This window comes from Pieris brassicae, chromosome 14 (assembly GCF_905147105.1).
Source record: "Pieris brassicae chromosome 14, ilPieBrab1.1, whole genome shotgun sequence".
NCBI classification, from domain to species: domain Eukaryota; kingdom Metazoa; phylum Arthropoda; class Insecta; order Lepidoptera; family Pieridae; genus Pieris; species Pieris brassicae.
In genome coordinates, this window is record NC_059678.1 from 531,433 (window position 1) to 549,384 (window position 17,952).

The following is a 17,952-nucleotide window of genomic DNA, read 5'->3' on the forward strand; positions in this document are numbered from 1 at the left end:
AGAAGCACGGTTAACATAGACAAGTTTCTGTTTTTTCCTAAGATTATCAATGAAATGCGACGTTGCCGGGTTTTTTTTATATGGCATACTCGAATAGTTATACCAACGTAGTGACGAGTTTATAAGTAAGAAATTATGATCTCCTTAGTGTTAGCTTATTCTAAGAACTATTCCTAGTATAAGTTTGCTTTTATTTGTACCTCAGAAAGGGTCTGCAGACATGAGTGACGAAATTGGTGTCTATTCTTCGCCATTGTGGAAAACTGTAAAATAGTACAAAAAATTAGCACTAGAACTGCTTCTAAATAGGGCAGTTGTAAATGCAATGATCTCGTACACGGAAAATAATAAGAGCAACAATTCGATGATGGATTTCAGGAGGTCTCTCATACAAATCTCAATCAAAGACCGAAAAGACTGAAGCCTGAACTAAAAATACAAGAAGTTAAAGTAAAAGGTACGCGACGTTTTTGTGTGCAATGTTATAAAAATTCGGTAAGGGGAAGTATTATAGATGTGTACTTCAATTCTTGTTAATAATTATCTAAATCATCTTAATATAAGTTACGATTCACATTGTTTGTCCGCGTTGTTATTCCTAAACTACTTAAACGATTTCAATCAAATTTTCACACCGTGTGCAATTGATCTACCTTAAAAGACAGGATTACATGCGCATTATTTTATTGCAAATTATTTGTTTATTATTTGACAGTCAGTTATCTGTTGGCTCCGATTTTAACAGATGGCGGTATCTGTTGACTAACGGACTACGGTGAAATTGTTCTTACTTTTTAAAGGTTAGGTTAGGTTAGGCATTATTAAGTGGTATAAAATAAAACATAATGTATAGTTGTTTTCTTTATTTTTCACATTTCAGGTGCATCAAAAATATGTAGAAGGTTTAGGTAGTTTTGCTTTAGGTATGTTGGGTTTAGTTTGGTTAAAATAAAACTTCCTAATAATTCGTTGAGAAGAGGTGAAGATGGAATGTGGAATGTGTTTAATTTTTAAAAACTGTAGATTTATATACAAAAATTATCCTACCTGGCCACTAGTGGTAACATGTGGTACCAAGATGCGAAGGGTGCGTAGACAAAAAAATCGAGGCGCGGCAAAAAGTTGTCCTAACGGTAACGCAATTAACTGTTCTTTTCAGAACAAATTATTGTTTCATGACGACACGTACTAATCACCTACAGGATTCCCCCTCTAGCGAAGCGTACCGGCAGGCGTATAACGCGGCCTCGGCGAGTTGTTCTTGTAGGTATTGAGGTGTTCCCAGTGTCTTGTTGTTTCAGGTTGTTGTCATTTTGATGTTTCAGGGTGTTGTCATTTTGATGTTTCAGGCTATTTGATGGTTCATGTAGTTCGCTCGCACTTGATGTGATTTGCTTGTTGCAGGTACTCGTGGTTGTATCAGTAGGCACATCTTGCTCGGTGATAGTGTAGGCAGGTTTGAGTCTGTCGATAGAGATATTCATTTCACGGTTAGGTAACTGCAGCGTGAATATCTTGCTGTCTCGTTTCAGCACGCGATAGGGTCCGTCGTAAGGTGCTTGTAATGGCTTCTTTACGGCGTCTATGCGTACAAATACGTATTCACATGTTTGCAGGTCGCGGTGTACAAATATGGGTTTTGTGTTGCTGTGTGGTTGACTCGGCATTGGTTGCAGGTTACGTATTGCGTCGCGCAGCTGATCGATGTAGCCAGAGTCCATGATGACGTCATTGCGGGTCGTTGATAAGAAATCACCGGGTAAGCGTATGTTGCAACCGTAGGTAAGCTGAGCGGCGCTTACGCCGGTGTCACTTCGCATAGCGGCGCGTAATCCGAGTAGGACGGTTGGTAGCTCGTTGATCCAGCTTCTTGCGGTCTGTAGTCTTGCTTTTAATGCGGCTTTAAGGACACGGTGCCATCGTTCGACGATACCGTTACACTGTGCGTGGTATGAAGTTGTACGCGTTTTTTCGATTCCTAGTAAGCGAGAAAGAGATGCAAATACTCTGCTTTCAAATTGGCGTCCTTGGTCCGTTGTTATTGTTACAGGACAACCGAAACGGGAAATCCAACCTTCGTATACAGCTTTGGCGACGTCTTCAGCTGATATTTCGCATAATGGGTATGCTTCGGGCCATCTTGTTGCTCTGTCGATCATTGTCATGAGGTATCGATGACCGCTGGCCGCGGTAGGTAGCGGACCAACGATATCGATGTGAACGTTTAAACAGAGATTACCCCAGGGGGGTACCACACGTTTCCGCTGTGGAGAATCCCCCTCTGAGCGTCCATCATCGGAACAATCAGTATTCGGTGGTGGATGCACAGGCTGCCCTTCGTATTCTGGGGTGGGCAAAAACTGCTCAAAAAACTATAAGTTTCGATCTCGGGGCAAACGGAAGAATTTACCGAAGGCATCCCCTTCCACGCTCTCAGTGGACTTTACCAATGTTAGGGGGCTCAACTCTAATCTTAACGCGGTTCACTTTCACCTCGAAACTGCGAAGCCGGCCTTATTCTTCCTTACTGAGACTCAGATATCCTTCCCGGCTGATACTTCCTACCTCTCCTACCCGGGGTACAAATTGGAACATTCATTTGTGCCGCGGGCGGGAGTTTGCGTGTACGTCAGAGAGGATATCTGTTCTCGTCGCCTCGGGTCGCTTGAAGGAAGGGACCTATCTAGCCTCTGGCTGCGCGTAGACTGCGATGACCATCCGCGATTCTACGCATGCCTGTATAGGTCCCATAGCGGAAATACCGAAACTGAGCGACTCATTGAGCACATCCAAATGGCTACAGATTCCCTGCTCGAAGGGGTTCCTACCGCTGAAATCGTGATACTTGGCGATTTTAACGCTCACCATGCCGATTGGCTCGGTTCGGAAACCACCGATCACGCGGGAAGATCCTTTCACGACTTTGCTTTAGCTTACGACCTGTCACAAATGGTCCCTGCGATTACGCGAATACCAGATGTGGATGGTCATAAACCCTCTTTGTTGGACCTTCTGCTGACCTCACATCCGGAGACCTATCAAGTCTCTGTTGACCCGCCATTGGGTTCATCGGATCATTGTGTGGTCCGGAGTACTGTGCCTACTACGCGCCCTCCTCGGCCCCGTTTTTCGGGTTGTCGTCGTATTTGGCACTATCGGTCAGCAGATTGGGATGGGATGCGGTCTTTCTTTGCGTCCTACCCTTGGGGGCCTATGTGCTTTTCGTCGGAAGCTCCAGATTCCGTCGCTGCCTCTGTCGCCGAAGTGGTTCTGCAGGGCATGGAACTTTTTATTCCATTCTCTGCGGTGCCGATCGGTAGCAGGTCACAGCCCTGGTTTAAGCGTTCTTGCAAGGCGGCATCGCGTCGAAAGCGAGAATGCTTTAATGCATGGGCGGAGGCGGCGATATCTCGTGATGCCAATACCAGCGAACATAAAAAAGCATATAACTCAGCCTCCAGGTCCTTCAAACGGGAAATCGCTAAGGCAAAGTCAGAGCACATCGCCAGATTTGGCGAGAGATTGGCCCAACTCCCTTCTGGGACTCGAGCCTTCTGGTCTCTCGCCAAAGCTGTACAAGGGAATTTTTGTCAGCCATCGATACCACCGCTGCACAGAGAGGATGACTCGCTCGCCCACACTGCGAAGGAGAAGGCCGACCTCTTGGGCTGTCTCTTTGCGTCCAACTCGACTTTGGATGACCGGGGGAGATCACCACCGGCGATTTCGCGGTGTGATAACTCAATGCCGGAAATCACATTCCAGCAACGTGCTGTTCGGAGAGCACTATCTTCCTTGGACATTCATAAGTCGAGCGGGCCGGATGGTATCCCTCCAATTGTGCTGCGTACATGTGCTCCTGAGTTGGCTCCGGTCCTGACGCGCCTTTTCCGGTACCTGTACTCGCTCGGCACTGTCCCGAAGTGCTGGAAGACCGCTTCGATACATCCGATCCCTAAAAAAGGCGATCGCACTGATCCATCCAACTATCGCCCAATCGCAATAACCTCCTTGTTCTCCAAAATAATGGAATCCATTATTAATGGCCAGCTCTTGAGTTATCTAGAGGGCCACCAGCTGATTAGCGATTATCAGTACGGCTTTCGTCGTGGTCGTTCAGCTGGTGACCTTCTAGTATACCTTACTCATAGATGGGCAGAGGCAATTGAGTCCAAGGGGGAGGCACTAGCGGTTAGTTTGGACATAGCGAAAGCCTTCGATCGGGTGTGGCACAAAGCACTGCTCTCGAAGCTACCAGCCTACGGGCTTCCTGAGAAATTATGCGACTGGATCTCCAGCTTTCTAGCCGATCGGAGCATCAAGGTCGTCGTCGACGGAGCATGTTCCGACCTTAAACCCGTGAATGCTGGGGTCCCACAAGGCTGTGTTCTGTCCCCGACCCTGTTTCTTCTGCATATCAATGACATGTTGCAACTTAGCAACATTCATTGCTATGCGGACGACAGCACTGGGGATACTCTTTACACTGGCCGGGCAGGTATTTCTCGGGCAGTTGTCGATGAGTACCGGAACAAACTTGTGTCTGAAGTCGAAACTCTTTTACGTGGAGTCTCGGACTGGGGTAGACTAAACCTAGTCCAATTTAACCCCAAGAAGACACAAGTTTGCGCGTTTTCCGCGAAAAAAATACCCTTTGTCGCTACTCCTCTTTTCGAAAACACTCTTCTTGAAGCCACAGCCAGCATCGGAATACTTGGCGTTGACATATCGAACGACGTTCAGTTTCGCGGTCATTTGGAGGGAAAGGCTAAATTAGCCTCCAAAAAGCTTGGTGTGCTCAGCAAGGCGAGACGGTACTTCACTCCGGGCCACCGCCTGCAACTCTATAAAGCGCAAATACGGCCCCACATGGAATACTGTTCTCACCTCTGGGCGGGGGCTCCCCAGTACCAGCTCCTTCCACTTGACCGTATCCAACGAAGAGCGGTTCGAATCGTCGATGACCAATCCCTCTCCGAGCGGCTCGATCCTTTGGCGTTGCGTAGAGATGTGGGGTCACTCTGCATCTTCTACCGCATTTACCATGGAGAGTGTTCAGAGGAGTTGTTCGGATTAATACCTGCAGCTGAGTTTCAGCATCGGACGTCGAGGCAAAATACAAAATTCCACCCGTATCACCTCGACGTCCGACGTTCCACGACTGAGCGTTTCTCAAGGCAATTTTTGCCGCGCACCACCGCTATGTGGAACCAGCTGCCCACTGAAGTATTTCCGAACCAATTCGACTTAGGGTCCTTCAAGAAAAGAGCGTACAAATTCTTAAAAGGCCGGCAACGCACTCGCGAGCCCTCTGGCATTGAGAGTGTCCATGGGCGGCGGTATCACTTAACATCAGGTGAGCCTCCTGCCCGTTTGCCCCCTATTTTATAAAAAAAAAAAAAAAAAAAAAAAAAACGTGTTCGAATCGTTCGGTTGGTGAAAAAATTGATAATCGACTTGATGTGTGGCGTTGTATTTTGGCGCGCTGACACTGTAGGCATACTTTTGCCCACTTGCCGACGTCTGCGTTCATTGAGGGCCAAAAGTAACGTTGCGTAATTAATTTTCTCGTAGTCTTGATTCCAGGGTGGCTAACGTTATGTACTGCGTTGAATGCGGTACGTCGGTATTCTTCTGGTAGGTACGGACGTAACTGTGAGGTTGAAGTTTCGCAGTGTAATTTGATATTTGAGACGGGCAGGTTGACTTTCTTGAAACATAAGTTGCTCTGTAGACTGAGTGCTTTAATGGTATCGCTATCGCGTTCTTGAGCTTGTGCAAGTAGATTGTAGTCGATCGGCGATGGACAGGTGATTGCTTCGACACGTGATAATGCATCTGCGGCTGCATTTTGAGATCCACTGACGTGTCGTATATCAGTGGTAAATTCGCTGATATAAAGTAGCTGTCGGGTGCGTCTCGGTGATTCGCTGTTTGTATTTGTTTTTGTGTAAGCGAAAGTTAGCGGCTTGTGGTCGGTAAATATAATTATTTCTCGTCCCTCGAACATTTTGCGGAAATGTTTGACAGCCATGTAGATGGCGAGTAGCTCTCGATCGTAGGTACTGTAGCGAGTCTGTGCGTCGGTGAATTTCTTCGAGAAATAGCCGAGTGGTTGCCATGAGTTGTTGATAAATTGGTTGAGTGCGGCACCAGCTGTTTTGTCGCTAGCGTCGCTGAATATAGCAAGTGTCGCCTGGTAAGACGGATGAGCAAGTAAAGCGGCGTTTTTTATGCTCTCTTTACATGCTTCATAAGCTTGCGTTGATTCAGTGGTCCAGTCGATCTTAGTTTTGTCACGCTTTTTGACGTTGTGCAGGTAGGTATTTAACGGCGCTTGTATGGTGGCGGCATCTTTGATATTTTCACGGTAAAAGTTTATCATACCGAGAAAACGTCGTAGTTCTTCTACGGTTTGTGGTTTTGGAAAGTCTGTAATAGCTTGTACCTTCTCTTGGGGTGGCTGTATTCCTTCCGCTGTGACTTCGTGACCGAGGAATTTGACAGTTGGCTGGCCGAAAACACATTTTGATGGGTTGATGGTGATGCCGTATTCTTCTAGTCGCTGTAATACGATGCGTAGATGTTTTCGGTGCTCTTCCTCGTCGATTGATGCTATGAGTAGATCATCAACGAAAGGAAATACGAAGTCGAGTTCGCGCAGTACTTCATGAATAAAGCGTTGGAAAGTCTGTCCGGCGTTCTTTAGACCAGGACACATGCGCGGAAACTCGAAAAGACCAAAAGGTGTGATGATGGCGGTTTTCTCCACATCTTGCTCGCTGACTGGCAGTTGTTGGTACGCGCGATTGAGGTCAAGTGTGGAGAAAATTTTCTTCCCTGCGAGTTGGTATGTGAAGTCACGTATGCGTGGTATGGGATACCGATCGGGCTTGGTTATGGCGTTGAGTCTTCGGTAATCGCCACACACGCGTAGGTCTCCATTCTTCTTTGGCACGACGTGAAGAGGTGATGCCCAAGGGCTTTTGCTTGGTCTGCATAACCCTTGATCGATCATGTTTTGGAATTCCTTCCTGACCATTTCGTAACGATGCGGTGCAATGGGGCGTGGCTTGCAGTGAAGGGGCGGTCCATTTGTTTCAATGAAGTGTTCAACGGAATGTTTGGGACTAAGCTTCATTGGAGTGATTCTGGTTGTGCCTGGGAAATCTGCTAGAATGCTGTGGTAATTTTGCTCAATGTCAATACTACGAACTGTAGGTATGTCTGCAGTACTGAGTTGAGCGTTTGTTACCAGTTTTGTTTTCCCGTCGATCAGTCTTCGGTTTTTTACATCGACAATGAGGTGGTGGTGCTGCAAGAAATCTGCTCCCAGGATTGCCTTAGACACATCTGCTACGACGAATTTCCATGTGTATGGTCTTCGGAGGTTAAGATCGAGTTGGAGTGACTTCTCTCCGTATGTTGGAATGACCGTGTTGTTGGCGGCGTAGAGTTGAAATGGCAGTGGTTTTTCACGTGAGCCTTTTGTCTTTGGTAGCACGGAGATATTGGCTCCTGTGTCGACCAAAAAGGTAAGTTTCGTTACCCTGTCGGTAACGAAAAGGCGGTGTGATGATTCGGTAACGCCGGTTCCCGCCGCGGCCAGCGTTACTTTTAGTTTTCCGACTGATTTATGGGCTTGAAACTGCATGGTGGTGCGCATTTCTTCGCGTCCATACCATAGCGATGATGGTAAAAGCAGTACGGCATTGGAGATTTTTTCCGGCTTCGATCTTCCATCTGTGACTCTCGTCGGTTTTCGTGGCGCTTTGTTGATGCGTTCCGCGAGTGTGATTGTAAATAGTGGCGAGAACGACTGTTGCGGTAGTTGTCGCGAGGTTGTGCTCGTAGCTCAGCGACTTCCAAAAATAACGTTCTTATTTCACCGATGAGGGTGTCGATGGTTGGTTGTTGTTCTGGAGGTGGCACACGGAGCGACAGTGAGATACCGGAGACTTCTTGGCTCGACGCTTGTGATGAAACTTGACGCTCTGCACCGGAATTTTCTGTGTTCGTCATCTTCAATTTTCTTGGTGTTCTTCTCGGGGTCACCACTTTAGGTAGTTTTGCTTTAGGTATGTTGGGTTTAGTTTGGTTAAAATAAAACTTCCTAATAATTCGTTGAGAAGAGGTGAAGATGGAATGTGGAATGTGTTTAATTTTTAAAAACTGTAGATTTATATACAAAAATTATCCTACCTGGCCACTAGTGGTAACATGTGGTACCAAGATGCGAAGGGTGCGTAGACAATAAAATCGAGGCGCGGCAAAAAGTTGTCCTAACGGTAACGCAATTAACTGTTCTTTTCAGAACAAATTATTGTTTCATGACGACACGTACTAATCACCTACAAAGGCATTGGTTCGCGTTTGAAGCATTGTCATTTTTAATGGATCGCAATAAATCGCGACGGTTATTGAATACAGTAAATTATTATTTAGATTTAATATTGAAAATGTGCGTTTCAGACAGTCAATAGTTGTTATGGAATGAATAGCTAATAGAACTCTAAAAACTGAGCTCAGAATCCCGAATGCATTTTCAACACACGTACGTGCACGAGATAATCTGTAATTTAAGATTCTTTCCTCGAAATCCCTTTCTAGATCTCCTGGAAATGGTTTCATAGTATATTCATTTAAAGCAAAAGCTTTGTCAGCTAGAATCACATATGGTACTTTGAAGACTTCATGTGCATAGGGCACTTGAAGAATGGATAGAGGAGGAAGTCTCATAGATATTTCTTCTAGTTCTTTGCATAACTTTGTAGTTATGAAAATACCGCCATCAGATAGTCTACCTTGACATTTACATACGTTAAACAATAGTCTGTGCATCGACTAAAGCTAGTAATACTAAAGACGACAAATTCTGTGCCACTGTTTATAGGTGCTTGCAACACTACACGTTTGCCAGGTGCATTGGAATCTACTGCATGAGGAAAACCATTTTTTTTCGAAATCGTGTGCTATCTGCAACCATTCTTCTTCTCAGTCCGGTACCTGCAGCTAATTAATTAAACATTCGTATTTTTTTCATAGTCGGCAACAGCACAAATTGCACTATAATAGGATGAGGGTAGGTAGAAAACGAGAAGCACGGGCGGTGATTGCCGTGTATTCGACGCTTTTAAGACATAAATTGTATCTTGTGTGATGTATAATTTTGAATTATTTAGGATACAACTGTGTTGATTGATTTGGTTTTATTTTGTTGTGAAGCTATCTGAAATGTTTTCTTCCTTTTTAGCTTTGGGAAACGCCCTCAAATTAGATGTTCATTATTGAATGATAAATTAACAAATTTGTTTATGTGGTAAACGTTAACACATATAATAGGTTGGGTAGGATAAACCAAAATCCTCCTGGCACCCATATTTATTAGGTCCTTACATATGAAATTGGCGTTTTGTCGTACTGGCCACTTTAATCACGATGTTCTCCTCTTTGGTAAGGAATTCCAATTCAAATTTGTACAGCTATTTACTCATGTATTTGTGCTTCGATGACCGTCATTCATTTGTTTTTTCTTCTGTTTTTTTCTGTTTGCTCACTCATTTTACAAAATGGAAAACTTAAAGTATCGCATTATTTACGAGTACGAGTTCCGCCGTGGCACTGGTGCTGTGGAAACGACTCGAAGGGTAAATGATGTGTATGGCGGTCATGTTGCAAAAGAAAACACAGTTCGTTTTTGGTTCCAACGTTTTCGTTCTGGAAATTTCGAACTGCAGAACAAGCCCCGTGGACGGCCTGAGACCCAAGATGATACTCAAGTATTGAAGGCTATTGTGGAAGCGGATCCATCGCAAACCACGTCCGAGTTAGCTGCAGACTGCGGTGTTAGTGATAAAACTGTTTTAATTCACTTGAAGCAAATTGGGAAGATTAAAACGCTTGAAAGGTGGGTACCTCACGAATTGACTGAAGCAAACCGGCAAACGCGCGTCGACTGCTGCGTTACATTACTGAACCGGCACACCGGAAGGTATTTTAAACCGAATCATTACCTGTGATGAAAAATGGATTATTTACGATAATGCTTCCGCTCAGCGCAATGGTTGGATCCTGGCCAGCCAGCCAAATACTGCCCCAAGCAAAAATTAACCCCAAAAAAGTTACTTGTAAGCGTTTGGTGGACTAGTGCAGGTATTGTTCATTGCAGTTTTCTCAAATCTGGCCAGACTATTACTATGTCTATTGTCAGCAATTGCAAACCATGATGGAAAAGCTAGCGGCTAAACAACCTAGGCTGGTCAATCGTTCCACGCCACTGCTACTTCACGACAACGCTAGACCACACACTGCACAACAGATGGCTACCAAATTAGAAGAGCTCCAACAGATTACCATTTTTTTCGACATGGACAACTTCTTGCAAGGGAAAAAATTTAACTCTGATGGGGCAGTCCAAATCACCTTCACAGATTTTATTGATTCCCGTCCGACTGGTTTTTTTAGTAAAGGGATCAATGAACTACCTATGAGATGGCAAAAGTGCATAGAAAACAATGGTTCATACTTTGATTAATTAAATATATTATATTTAAAAATATTCGACTTTTTGTTCCTCCCATACAAAACGCCAATTTCATATGTAAGGACCTAATATTCAGTTAAGTTAATTATAAGATTTAGTTTAATATATTTTAGTTTTGTATTTTTCTAGTTTGATTGTTTGCGGTTTCTTTTATAAATATCCTAATATGTGCTAATTTGTTTTATTTAATTAAAAACTCATAACAACACAAAATAATGAAGATGAATATGAATAATGAAGAAGATTCCCATATGCTGAAAAAAGCATTTCAGGTTCTGACCGAAGCCGCTGCATTGCTAATAAACTCCGTAAATATGATTCACGCACTTTAATATACGTCAACAACCTACCCGTGTTCGATTCTACACGCCTGCATTCTATAAGAACAACTCATTTCGTTTATCTCATCATCTATCAGGGTATCGACAATCTGCTTTTGAAACTGTTTGATTTAGTAAGTTTAGGTATTTTAATGTATCCAAACAAGATCAGAAAGCACTGAAGTTAATATAGGGTCATCAGAATTTAAGATAAAATTATTGAAAACTGTTCTGTTCTGTGTTGTATTTAGTCCAATCTGCCTTTTTATATAAAAATCTGTCTACTGGTGAACCAATGTGATATTTATCAATAGTTGAGAATATTTCTATTATTGTAGGGTAGTGATAACTCGGCACTGTCATATACAGACCATTCATACATAGATGCAAGACTAGCACTGATGAAGCTAACCTCAATTGCAGAAGGATTTTCTCTGGGTTGGTTGAGTTGTAAATCTATCAAAATGCATAAATCTAAGTCATCAATAATATTAAATAAGCTGTGGCCTCAACTCTTACTAGAAAAACAACCAAATGCTATATGGTGAGCATGAAAGTCACCACTTACAAATATTGGTTGATTATTAATGGGAAATTATTAATTGCACATCAAATAAATAATCGCATATCAATATATTTTCATCATTTATACGCTTTTTTGCATCAATTAAATTACTTCACTACAAATAAACTAAATGTTTAACAAAACAAGTACTGCAGATAAATCGGAAATATACATCATCATGACATAACTTTTTTCCTCATATTGCGATACAAATAAATTTATTTAGGTACAAAAATACTGCATGTTTATCATTAAAAACTGACTGCACAGCAAATTAGACCAACCAGAGCGCATGTAGATGATACTAGTTGTCATAGCAAAATAACTATCCAAGTAGCATATATATTATTGAGCACCACAAAACTTGCTCATCATATTTGTCGTAATGTTCAAGAATACATGCCCGGCAAATTGAATAATATTATAGCGACAATTTCTATTTTCGGGATTTGTCGGGAGTTAACCGCATAGCTCGCGCGTAAGAGCGAAATGGAAATATTTCGTCAGTGTAGGTATTGTTTTACGCAATCCATGTTCATTTGTTTGGGGTTGTCATTTGTTCGTTTATATTCATTTAATGTTGCGTTGCGCCGAGTGATAAACTAATAAAACAATTAATAATTGCAATATTACTGTGAATTGTGTAATTTGACTTTTGAGTCTTTCTATTGTTAATAACTGATATATATATATCACCTATATAATTAACCGATATACCATGGAATTTGACGCTTTGATACCTAAATCAAGTAATATACAACAAACTGATGTTCCCATGTATTTTTCGGACAGTGAAGCAGAGCCGCAAGAGGAACCATTCACCAAACGAACGAGAAAGGGTGGCCTAGATTGGATATTTAACAAAAAGTTTGAAAATTTTGACGAAGCACAACAATTTCTTCGAGATGAAGATTTGGACTGTTAAATTTACTCACACGACAGAAAAAGGTAAAAAACAGTATTACCGTTGCAATAATGTCAAATACCGCGGCCCTCAGTGTGCAGCACAGATTTATTTACTATTTGAGTCAAACTCCGATGCTGGCTTTCTGTACCGCACAGGTAGCGATCATAATCATGATAATATTGGGACCAAAAATGATTATGGCATAACCCAAGAGACAAAGGATGAAATTAATAGGTGATATGCTTTGCATTTGAAGCCAATAGCTATTTTAACACGTCCGAGTCAAACTAATGGTATTAAAGTTCACTCAAAAAAACAACTAAATAATTACCTTTCTGACCGTCGCAGAGTTGTTTATGGCCCTTCTACAATCAGTCTGGGAGAATTAGAGCAATGGTTGATAAATAAATTCAAAATACCTGAGGACGATGACGAACCATATGTAATTTATTACTACGTGTACGAGGAGGGTGAAAATACAACCTTTCGTTTTGCGATCGGAACAAAATATTTGTTAAAATTAGCTACTTTAGCTACAAACTTGCACGCAGATGCCACGTATAAACTGATATGGCAAGGGTTTCCAGTATTTTCCGCGAAAAAAATACCCTTTGTCGCTACTCCTCCTTTCGAAAACACTCTTCTTGAAGCCACAGCCAGCATCGGAATACTTGGCGTTGACATATCGAACGACGTTCAGTTTCGCGGTCATTTGGAGGGAAAGGCTAAATTAGCCTCCAAAAAGCTTGGTGTGCTCAGCAAGGCGAGACGGTACTTCACTCGGGGCCACCGCTTGCAACTCTATAAAGCGCAAATACGGCCCCACATGGAATACTGTTCTCACCTCTGGGCGGGTGCTCCCCAGTACCGGCTCCTTCCACTTGACCGTATCCAACGAAGAGCGGTTCGAATCGTCGATGAAAAAATCCCTCTCCGAGCGGCTCGATCCTTTGGCGTTGCGTAGAGATGTGGGGTCACTCTGCATCTTCTACCGCATTTACCATGGAGAGTGTTCAGAGGAGTTGTTCGGATTAATACCTGCAGCTGAGTTTCAGCATCGGACGTCGAGGCAAAATACTAAATTCCACCCGTATCACCTCGACGTCCGACGTTCCACGACTGAGCGTTTTTCAAGGCAATTTTTGCCGCGTACCACCGCTATGTGGAACCAGCTGCCCACTGAAGTATTTCCGAACCAATTCGACTTAGGGTCCTTCAAGAAAAGAGCGTACAAATTCTTAAAAGGCCGGCAACGCACTCGCGAGCCCTCTGGCATTGAGAGTGTCCATGGGCGGCGGTATCACTTAACATCAGGTGAGCCTCCTGCCCGTTTGCCCCCTATTTTATAATAAAAAAAAATTAGTAGTTGGCACAACTGATAAAGCAAAGTGATTCATCTCATTCAACATTCCATTTAATCAAGATTGGGAAACTTTTGATGGATACAGAAAGAAAGCTTTCGCGTATTGGAGAGTTGCCTTGCCCATCCAACAAACCGCCTGGATGAACGGAAAATGCAAAATTTTCTCAAAAACTATAAGCAAGCATATCATCGGACTTGCGATCCGACTCAAGTACGTGGCACCACCTGCAGAAGCCAAAAATGTGTCTATTGGGATAAAAAGGAAGCGTGGAAGCCCCACGAAAGCAAGACCCGCCTTAATAACCCAATAAAAAAGTCTGGTACTATTTGTATCTAATTTTATATTTTTTTGCTGATCCCATAATGTAATACTCAATAAATAATGGAATAAACTTATAAAATGCTGTTTTATTTAGAAAAACTGCTGAAAGTAATATACAAATAGAAGCTATATTTAAAAAAAGAGTTAATAGGTATACTGTGCATTGGCGACACGCGAATATAAATCGTAGTAAATTTAGTTATATTTTGAGTGAAGTATTTTGCTGTGCAATCAGTAATTTTGATGGGAATTCGGATTATTATTGCATACATAAGTATTTTTTTATTTGCGTTTAAATAATACCCATTATTAATTATACTCTGCAATCTATTTAATCTGATATGACAACCAGTAGGTGGACAATAAAAACAAAGAACAGTCAAATTGCCACTTACTGTTGATATGCAGAGCAGTTTGAATGTCCTTATAGAATCTAATGTTAATATATTGTACTTGAGGTATGATTTAATTAATATTGCCACACAATTATGACTATAGTTTGAATTTTTATTATCAATATCCTGTAACCTGGTATTTTGAATGTTTATTGCCTAGCTTCACCAATGTCTGTACAAGGGGCATAAGTACATAATTTAGATTTAAAGTAGGAGATAGTTAAATTTTTAATATCTTCTAAAGGCAATAAATTTTGTTATATACAGATTTATTTACCTTATTATATACAGGTGTTTTTGATGTTAGTTGCAAGGGAAAGTCATTATTATTAACTTGCTTAGTTGAGGTAGCACTTGTTGAAATGGCTTGATGAGGTCCACTGCAATTTACACAACAGATATCAGTGAGCTTGTCACATTCCTTATATAAGTGTTCACCTCCACAAATTGAAAAATTTTGTTTACCGTTACAGATTTTAGCTGAGTGGTTAAACTTGAAACATCATTGCATTGGTGGTATATATTCAAAAATTCTATAAGAGAATAAGTCATATTTTATATTATCTAGTAGAATATTAGATAGAAAAGTAATGCTTACAGTTTGTAAAGGAACATACTCATGACCTCTTTGTGAATTTTCTGATTTCAATAATTTCATATATTGACGATAGCCTACTGTACAACTCTTTATTGAATATGTTAGCCGGAACGAATCTTAACATTCCTGTCTTTTCAATCTCCGCAACAGGAATGGAAGCTTTGTTTTCATATTTTTTGAATGATGAATTGTTAATAAATTTATTTAATGTATTATACTGCTTCAAAATAACTGCAATTATACTGGCATTCACTCTTTGAATTGGCGATTTTCAAACCTTTAACTTCAGTTGCAAAAATGTGGATTAAGTAAATCGGGCTCTTGTTGCCCAGTCTGAGAAATACTAGTAGCTTTGACAAATACTTATAATTCTGTATTTAATTATTCGGAAGTTTTTTAAAATTCGGTTTGTAAAACGGTAAAAGATTGTCATTACGCTCACCGCCTCCGACAACCATGTCTGCCTTGGGGTCATCACCATGATCCTCAAGCGAGGATGTTTATTTGAGGTGGGAGGGTTTTCCCCGCCTCCTTCGTTATCCTCCATTTCTGAAGGTGAGTACTTCTAAATTCTGCTAAAAACAGTAAATTTTAAGCAAAAATTACTAAAATGTAAAATAAAATTAATTAAAATATAAAATGTCTCTTTTTTTTCCTTTCTTGGCCTCCACGGCTGTTATTAAATTTATTTTATGGGATTGGAAAATATATCTTAATATAATAAATTATACTTATGCAGTCTAAACAAATAATAATAATGGTTTTATAATAATCGTATATAGGACAATGAAAACACTCAAATATTTGGCAATAATGGGGAAGATCACTAGTCAGTTTTCCGGTAGAGGGCGCTGTTTGTTTTTGTGGTAAAGTAATGCTTATCTTAAAGAAATTATTTAATTACATAACAACACAAAATCACGAGAGTTAGTTCCATTCAGTTGAACGTCAAAAAATCTCCGTGATTTATAGTATTTTTTTTACCCTTTTACTCATTTTTATCATTGATAGTTGAAATTTTAACCTCATGAGCGTAGCCTTGGTCAGTTGAAGTCATAGCCGCAGCAGTGTTCTTGTCAACTACAGATTCAGCCGTTCCTGTCACAATGCTGGGTATGAGGCAAGGCTTAACATTTCTTCGTTTCAAACGTTCAGCTCGTGTAGAAGTATCTTGACTTGACGCATTGTTACAAGAAAACAGTGTTGGTACTGCAGATTTATTTAAAAAATTCCAAGAAAGTGGGAAACCTAAAAAAATACATGTTTTATCACAACAATTACTAAACCATTTTATTGTCGTTATGATACATACCAGTTGCCTCAAAAACAAAATATGTAACTTTGAAGTGCTTAGTACGTAACTTACAATAATCAGTTGCTTTTAAATAGATAATAATGGTCTTCTCAATGCTCTTGTCCCTCTTCTTCTTCATATCCAATAGCCACACACCGACCCATTTAATAATAAAATATCGACAAGTTTTATAATTTACTAGGGAGTTTGACAGCTTCCTTATAACTAACGTTTGGCGCTCTCTGCAAGGAACTATTTGACAGTAATCTTTCCCATCGACATTCTCCACTCGGGGTGCGCTTGTGCCCCCCACAAGTGTCACCTCTCTTTTGTAGGTTTTTGGGATGTGAGTCAAAAAGCGAGCGCGCCTAAAATAACTATAAACTGCACACTTTTCTTCATTTATTTCGACAACAGTATGATTTTTTGACATTCATCAAAGTTCGTATTTGTTTATTTTGTTTATATCCTTCAATTTTCGTTTAGCTTCCTGTACTTAAAAAATTATAAAGATCAAGATATTTTATTCAAAAATAAAAAAATAAAAATTTAGTGAAGATCATTCATTTGAGAAACGTTTCACTTGACTTTAAGAAAGTTAACCTTTTTATATAATAATATTGCATAAATGTTTAGCACACTGTATTAGTTTTATTGTTTGTGTGTAGTATGTTGGCAACATCTATGTTACTAACTAATATTCTATGTATAAATATAATTTATTCTATGATATTTAACAAGTAATCTGTGTAATGAATTATTTACTGTTTTTGGAAATTGGCTTTGGGTTTGGCTTAAATTTTGAAAAAGCGTTGAGACTTTGGGCTGTCCGAATATCGGTGATTTCTTTGAATCATATTTCATTCGAATTACATAATCCTTACATAATTACTTAATATTATAATGTTTCTTAGACTCGATAGTTTATGAGTATAAGCATCAGTGTAACCAAATCTTCAATAATTTATTATTTTGGCTCTTTAGCCGCCATTAGTCTAACATTCATAGTGAAAGCATATTTGTATTTTGTGCAAAGTCACCATTCCCATAAGAGAGTGGGCTTGGTGGAGTTATAAAGTTTGTACAGCATAGAGCAGGAATGCAGCTTGTTGATTTTATCCCCCAAATGTATCAAATTATGCATGGTGTTTCTTAGACATCAGGATGTAGATGTGTAGGAAAATGGAACAACACAACCATTTTCTATATTTCTTTTCCCATGTAAGTTTCCCATTCCAAGTGAAACAGTGTGCTGTTTGACCTTGTCTAGCATAATTGAGGAGTGTCTGTTCAAAAAGACCTAAAGTCAGCAATTTTTGGGAAGACAGCAACTAACTGTGGCTGTGTTTTTTTTCCCATTAAAAAAGCTCAGCCCTAAGAACATAATACAACTAATATGTTACAGTATTTTCAATACGGTATTAAAAAAAAATTAAATGTAAATTTTTGAAAGTCTGAATTATCACCCTTTGTTCAGACCCTGAATAAATAGGCCCTTTTGGCCTGACAGTTTTGAAAATAGTCAGTCCCCTTCGAGAAATTGGAGCTACAATACAACCATTAATGATGAGCCATAGTGGCTAAGGCTGAAAAAGCCGAAGCTGTGCAACTCTACATTACTAGGATATGAGATATGAGAATATAT

General features: G+C 40.7%; 1 long non-coding RNA gene across 3 annotated transcripts; it reads right to left on the bottom strand.

Annotated features, from left to right (window-relative positions):
• Nucleotides 1–14,773: 14,773 nt before the first annotated feature.
• On the bottom strand, nt 14,774–16,790 carry LOC123718042. 3 transcript variants are annotated; one of them, XR_006754902.1, is made up of 3 exons: nt 16,326–16,790; nt 16,038–16,261; nt 14,774–15,585 (listed from the first exon to the last, which is right to left on the bottom strand). It is a non-coding gene; the product is annotated as an uncharacterized LOC123718042 (long non-coding RNA). The 3 variants fall into 3 exon arrangements; XR_006754903.1 differs by having other exon boundaries at nt 14,774–15,588; XR_006754901.1 differs by having other exon boundaries at nt 16,380–16,788.
• Nucleotides 16,791–17,952: the final 1,162 nt, after the last annotated feature.